Source organism: Gossypium raimondii, chromosome 9 (genome assembly GCF_025698545.1).
Source record: "Gossypium raimondii isolate GPD5lz chromosome 9, ASM2569854v1, whole genome shotgun sequence".
NCBI lineage: Eukaryota > Viridiplantae > Streptophyta > Magnoliopsida > Malvales > Malvaceae > Gossypium > Gossypium raimondii.
The window spans coordinates 21,645,907-21,652,710 of NC_068573.1; the positions used below are offsets into that span (position 1 = coordinate 21,645,907).

The 6,804-nt window shown below is 35.0% G+C and overlaps 1 non-coding gene across 1 annotated transcript; it reads left to right on the forward strand.

The window, feature by feature from the left end:
* Positions 1-6,304: 6,304 nt before the first annotated feature.
* On the forward strand, positions 6,305-6,411 carry LOC128032916 (small nucleolar RNA R71). The gene has a single exon (XR_008189257.1). It is a non-coding gene; the product is annotated as a small nucleolar RNA R71 (small nucleolar RNA).
* Positions 6,412-6,804: the final 393 nt, after the last annotated feature.

Genomic DNA, 6,804 nt, shown 5'->3' on the forward strand with positions numbered 1-6,804 from the left:
CCATTGATAAGCCCAATCTTTTAGCAAAGATAGATCATATTTCAAACATTCGTTAGGCGTGCAAGATAATTCATCCAGAACCCTGATAGTATTTTCTAGCTAGAACTTAGCCCTTTTTGGATCGTCTTCAACAGTAGCTCTAAATTCTTCTGCCCCATATTTTTGAATTTTATCTACCGCAGGCTTACCAGTTCTAATAGGTTTTGTACCTTGTGGCATATCAGGAACTGGTTGAGGAACAGGAGGGGGAGGTTTTTGTACAGCAAGATTTGTTCTCAAATATTCAGTGAACCATTCATTCATCATTTGAAAGAAGGCTTCTTTAGCCTCCTCACTTCAGCCCTCAGATATGGGCCTTCTACTACAAGAAACAGCTCTTTGAACTGAAGCTTGAGCATTACTCTCAGCTTTCTCGGATTCAGCTCGATTGGACGACATTACTATATGAAAAACATGTTTAAAATGGCCAGGAGAGATTACACTATAACAAATTAAATAATGGCATGTATAGCTAAACTCGTGCTTGCCACATTAGTCTAAAAATCGGTTAAACTGTAGCTCTGATACCAATAACTGTAACACTCCTAACTAATATCCGTCACCGAAACAGGGTTACGGAGCATTATCAGAGTTTATAAATTTAACAATAGTTAACACATATCATTTACTATTCATAACTGAAATCAAACATATTCAATCATAATGTCCATTGAATGGGCGCTCAAGACCCAATTTCTACTTTAGAAACAAGTCGGGCCTAAATTGAGAACTCAGGGAATTTTTCGAAAAATCTCAAAATTTTTCTTAGGTGTAGGGGACACACGCTCATGTCGCTAGGCCGTGTAGACATTCAATGTGAGGCATACAGCCGTGTCCCAGCCCGTGTCCATGCCCATGTAAATCTCTGACTTTGGTCACACGGCCAGCCATATGCCCGTGTGCTAGGCCATGTGGACAATTTAATTTTTAAAAATTAGGTGTAAGGGTCACACGGCCAAGTCCCACGCCCATCTGTTAGGCCGCGTGACACACACGGCTGAGACACACATCCATGTCTCTACCCATGTGAGCAATTTGAAGCATTCAGTTCTCAATTTTAAGATGCAGGAGACACACGACACGCCCGTGCGCATAACCGTGTGTCACACATGGCTGAGACACACGCCAGTGTCTCTGCCCGTATGGGCAAACTAATACCATTTCCAAGCCTTATTTCTCACCCAAATAGCCTTCCACCTACAAAAACACTTAAACATGTTCACTAACCAATTCAAACCATTCAAATCAAGCCAAATTCATGTATTAAGTATGACATAATATCACCTATATGCATATTAGACTTAATGTGCTAACTCAATTTAACTATCAATATAATGACGTGCTTTGCATCACTTAACCATTTCAAACACATACCAAGCATGATAAATCTACACACAAATATATATACTTGTACTTCAAAATATAACTATTACAAGCCATTCATATGGCTAGTTCCAACCAAAATATTTCTTTTTTTATGCTTAACTTAGCTTATACATGCCATTATACCAAAATTTAGTTTGTTTTATATACCGAGAAGCCCAAGGGATAGTGTGATGTGTCTCGGACCAAGTTCCAACCTTTACGAGGTTCCGAGTACTATAAAATAGAGGAAGTAAAATAGAGTAAGCATATTATGCTTAGTAAGTTCGTATAACAGAAAATTAACTTACCAATCATTTACATTTAAGATAAGCATACAAAATTCATCCAAAGAAATTTAGCAATTTGCCTAAACACATATAATCTTAAGAAACTTGTTAGTCATGTATTGTAAACATCAAGAATCAAGGATGAGCTCATCATGTAATAACTTTCATATACATACGCTTTTCATATCATATTTCCATTTAACATGTGCATTTCCATGACATATCATCTTAAGCTCAGTTTAACCATGTCAGAACTTTGCCCGTTGAATTTATTTGAAATATCGATGGATACACATGTAGTACACTCGAAGTGTACAAAACTGTAATCCGTCAACTCATATTCAGAGGTACCCATTAGGGAAGATAATCAGGAAGCACTCTCTCGAGCCATTTAACAGGAAGCTCATATAAGCCATGTAAAAGGAAGCTTATCCGGGCTATATAACAGGAAACTCATAAGAGTTTGAAATAGAAAGCTCATGTGAGCCTAACAGGTAACTCTGAGGAGCTATTATTAAGAAGCTTCGGATAGCCGTATGTTAGGAAATTTAACTGAGCCATATTAGAACGCTAATAAAGAGCCTATATCGAGACGCTGATAAAGAGTTGTGGTATGTCCGCATTATATGGAGGATCCATACTGATCATATAACAAGACGCTCACAAAGAGCTGCGGTATGAGTGGAACACATGCAGGATCAATACCGCTCGGGATGCTCACAGGAACCATGTAACGAGAAGCTTGAGAGGGCTTATAATAGGATGCTCATAAGAGCTATGGTGTGTCTACAACATATGCAAGACCACAACCAATACAGGAAATCCTGTATCAATCGAATTTCATTTATTTAAATGGGACTTAGCATTTATCGGGTATTATGAAATATGTGACTGATTTTCATACAGAAGATATTTATACAATTCACATATACAACGTTCAATTCAAACATATTAATATACATAATTTAGTTACACGAATTTACCTTGATAATTGTTCGTGTTCGTGGGCTACTAATCCGATACTCTTTGTTTTTCTTGATCCAATTCTGAACTAGGTTTATCCGGATCTATATATGAGTAAATTTAACTCATTTTAATATAATTCACATTAAATTTCATCAAATTCACATCTTAGGCAAAATTACCATTTTGTCACTATACTTTTAATAAATGACAATTTCATCTCTAGGCTCGGAAAATGAAATTCATGCAATTTAATCCTTATTCCAAGTCTAACTGGATTTTTCAAATAACATTTACAGCCCACATAATTCATAAAATTTAGAAATTTTCCATGAAGTTTACATCTTTACACTTTAGTCCCTAAATCACAATTTCATCAAAATTCACTTTACAAAAGTTGTTTATCTATCAAGAACCTTTCATTTTCCACCATAAATTTCAAAATTTCAGCATACTCATCCATGGAAAACTTTTAATACTTTGATAACTTTACAAATTAATCCTCAAAATAAGTAGATTAGATTACTACGATCTCAAAAATATAAATATTACTAAAAACATGACAAGAATGCTTACCAAATTAAGCCAATTTAGCTTGCTTGAACTTCTTTCCCTTAGCTAGGGTTTCCATGAAAATAATTTGAGGAAAGATGATGAAAACATGATATTTTGTTATTTAATTTAATTATCATATTTTATTTTTCCACTTTCCAATTTAATCCTTTTCTTTTCTTAAATTTCCATGGATGAATCATCATAAATTTCTACAAACTTCTCTTAATAGTCTATTTGTCTTATAAGGACCTCAAATTTTGAATTCCATAACTATTTAATCCTTCTAGCTAATTAAGGCAATTTAGCTTGCTTGAAATTTTTCTCTTAGCTAGGGTTTCCATGAAAATAATTTGAGGAAAGATGATGGAAAAACATGATATTTTGTTATTTAATTTAATTATCATATTTTATTTTTCCACTTTCCAATTTAATCCTTTTCTTTTCTTAAATTTCCATGGATGAATCATAATAAATATCTACAAACTTCTTTTAATAGTCTATTTGCCTTATAAGGACCTCAAATTTTGAATTCCATAACTATTTAATCCTTCTAGCTACTAGAATTCAAGTTTTGCATTTTATGCAATTTGGTCCTTTCTATAATTAAACATGAAATCGGTAAAATTTTCTTATTGAAATCTTCATACGTCTTTCCTATCATAATACAGACCATGCAATAATATTAAAATAATTTTTTTTTGACTCGAATTTGTGGTCCTGGAACCACTATTTCGATTTCACTAAAAACAGGCTGTTACATTTCTAGTCTCACTTCATCAAGTGGCCTAAGATATTGTTCCCATTATGTAGGAGAAACAAATCCTATCTTGATCAATCATATCCCACTACATATATTGTTTCATCCCAATATCAGTCTTTATAGTACAACTTGTTATAGTAAAAGTTTGACTGTATCAAAATATAGGACTCACTATGTTGAGACAATGATGATCTCAAGTCTAAGGATCGTATACATAGTTATCACTATGAGTAATGTTGTGACTATTATATAATAATCCAAGAAACTTACTCATAGCGGGTCAGTCCAATATGTCGTTCTCTAAGATATATTCAGGTATTGATTTTGACATCCCTATGTCAATGACAACACTTTGTCATCAATCAACTACATATTATTCTTAATGCATTATTGTTATCCAAGCCCACAATAATACTTGACTAAGGACCTTTTAAGAATAATCATATTATTCATGGGACATTATTATAAATAAGTTCGATTTACACACATAGGAAGTGAAACTGAAATAACAATGACAATGCCTTTTATTAATAAACAAGGTAGAATGAATATATGATTACAATCATCTCATGATTGTTCTTTGGGCAAACTCTAATAGACTCGTCATCCCGTGACAGTTCGTGTAGGTATAAGTTCATTATTGTCGTTACTGACCACGGTGACACCTCTATTCTTTGGCTCACATTAAACTGGACTCACCCAAGAGTTGTTAGAGATTGGGTAGATAATGCCACCATCCAACCATTTAATTATCTCTTTCTTCACCACCTCTTTTATAATAGGGTTCAACCTTCTTTACTGCTCAATAGAATTGCCATGGAAGTCTTTCAACAGAATTTATGCATACAGGGTATGGGGTTGATTCCTTTAAAATCTGCAATTGTCCAACCTAATGCCTTTTTGAATTTATTAAGCACAGCTAACAACTTAACCTCTTGCTCATCAGTCAGCTCAGCAGACACAACCATGGGTAGTGTCTAATCCTTTCCTAAATATGCGTACTTTAACTGTGAAGGTAGATGTTTTAACTCTATGGTGGGTGGTTCTTCTATGGACAATTTAGAAAGGCTGAAAGTTTGAGCAGTTAAATCTAATGTGTCAAACCTCTTTCCAAGTCTATTTGTCAACATAGCAGTGCACCCTTCAGTGAAAGTGATTGTTTCAAAATCTCCCAATCATTTCTTCTTTGAAATTATGTCTTTCATAAACTTGACATAGTTAGGCATTTGCTCCAAAGCTTCCACTAACGGTATATTGATGTGAATTTGCTTAATGACATCTAAGAATCACCTAAAGTATTGGTCTTATTTGTGATTTTCAAAGCATTGGGGAAATGGTGGGGGTGGGCGAACTTCAGGTTGAAATGATTGTTATTGCCTGGGCATTGTGTTCGACATTACTATCTGAGTTTGCTTCGGCATGGCTTGGTCTAGTTTTCTCAATTGCGGTGCTCTTCTTGGGTTGCTCAAGGGTTTTGCTTGTAATTGTTTCTGAATTCGCTGATTTAGGAACAACATTCTTAACAACTCTATCGAGTTGTGTGCCACTTCTTAGAGTGAATGCTTTATAATGCTCTTTCTCACGTGGTCTTGCATTCTCGGTATCACTAGTCAAAGTTCTTTATGTTTTTGTGTTCAAAGCATTAGCTATCTGTCCTACTTGATTCTCTGAAGCTCGTAACGATGATGCTTGGCTCTAAATCACGGTATCGTTCTTAGCCATATACTCCTTCAGTAGAGACTCAATAGATGACGAAGAAAATTATATTTGTCCTTGTTGAACTCGTTGTTGAAACGGTATAGACTAATGGAAACTAGGTGGAACATTCATGGTATTGGGTCTAATAAACGTGTTGAAATTTCCAGCTCCTTGATTACTCCACCCAAAATTTAGGTGTTGTTTCCAACCAGGGTTGTACATGTTGGAATAAGGATTTTTGTTCCTATTGAAGTTGCCCATATAATAGACATATGTTGGGTTCAAGGGGCACTCTTCAAACGCGTGATCCTCACCACAATAAACACAAGATAACCCAGCTGTTTTTAGCTCTTTCTCTTCACTAGGCTTTTGCATGGTCTTTATCATGTTGGTTAAAGAAGATACCTGAGCAGAAGGTGAGGTAATAGCATCAAATTCGAATGATCCAACCACTCTTCTACTAGTTCTAACTATCTTTGTGGGGTATTAATAATCATTATTGGCAATTCTTTCCAGAATCTTGTAGTCTTCACTGTAAGACCTATCCAACTAAGTTCCATTAGCTGAAGCATCAACTACCATATGTGTCTGTGCATTCAAACCATTGTAGAACATCTCTATTTGGGTCAAATGCTGAAATCCATGTATAGGAAATTTCCTAAGTAAATCTTTAAACCTTTCCCATGCTTCATACAGTGTTTCATCCTCTAGTTTCTTGAAGGATGTTATGTCATTTCTTAGTTTGACATTCATATTGGGTGGGTTATATCGCAGCAGAAATCTTTGATAGAAATTATTCCATGATTCTATTGTTTTAGATGGTAAATCGTTGAGCCATGTTCTAGCATGATCTCTTAAAGAATAGGGAAACAATTTGAGTTTTAAGGCATCTTTAGAGACACATTGCTGTCTGAAAGAATCGTAGACCTCCTAGAAATGTCTCAAGTGCAATTTGGGATTGTCAGTTGGCAAACCACCAAACTAACCAATTGATTAAAACATCTGAAACATTACAGGTTTCTGTTCAAAGTGGGGAGCTTAAATTTTTAGCCTGCCTATTCCAGGATTCAGGTTGTCTAAGATAGGCATTACATGCTCTTGAATTGGTCTATCTTGATTATCAAACATCTGAGCAAT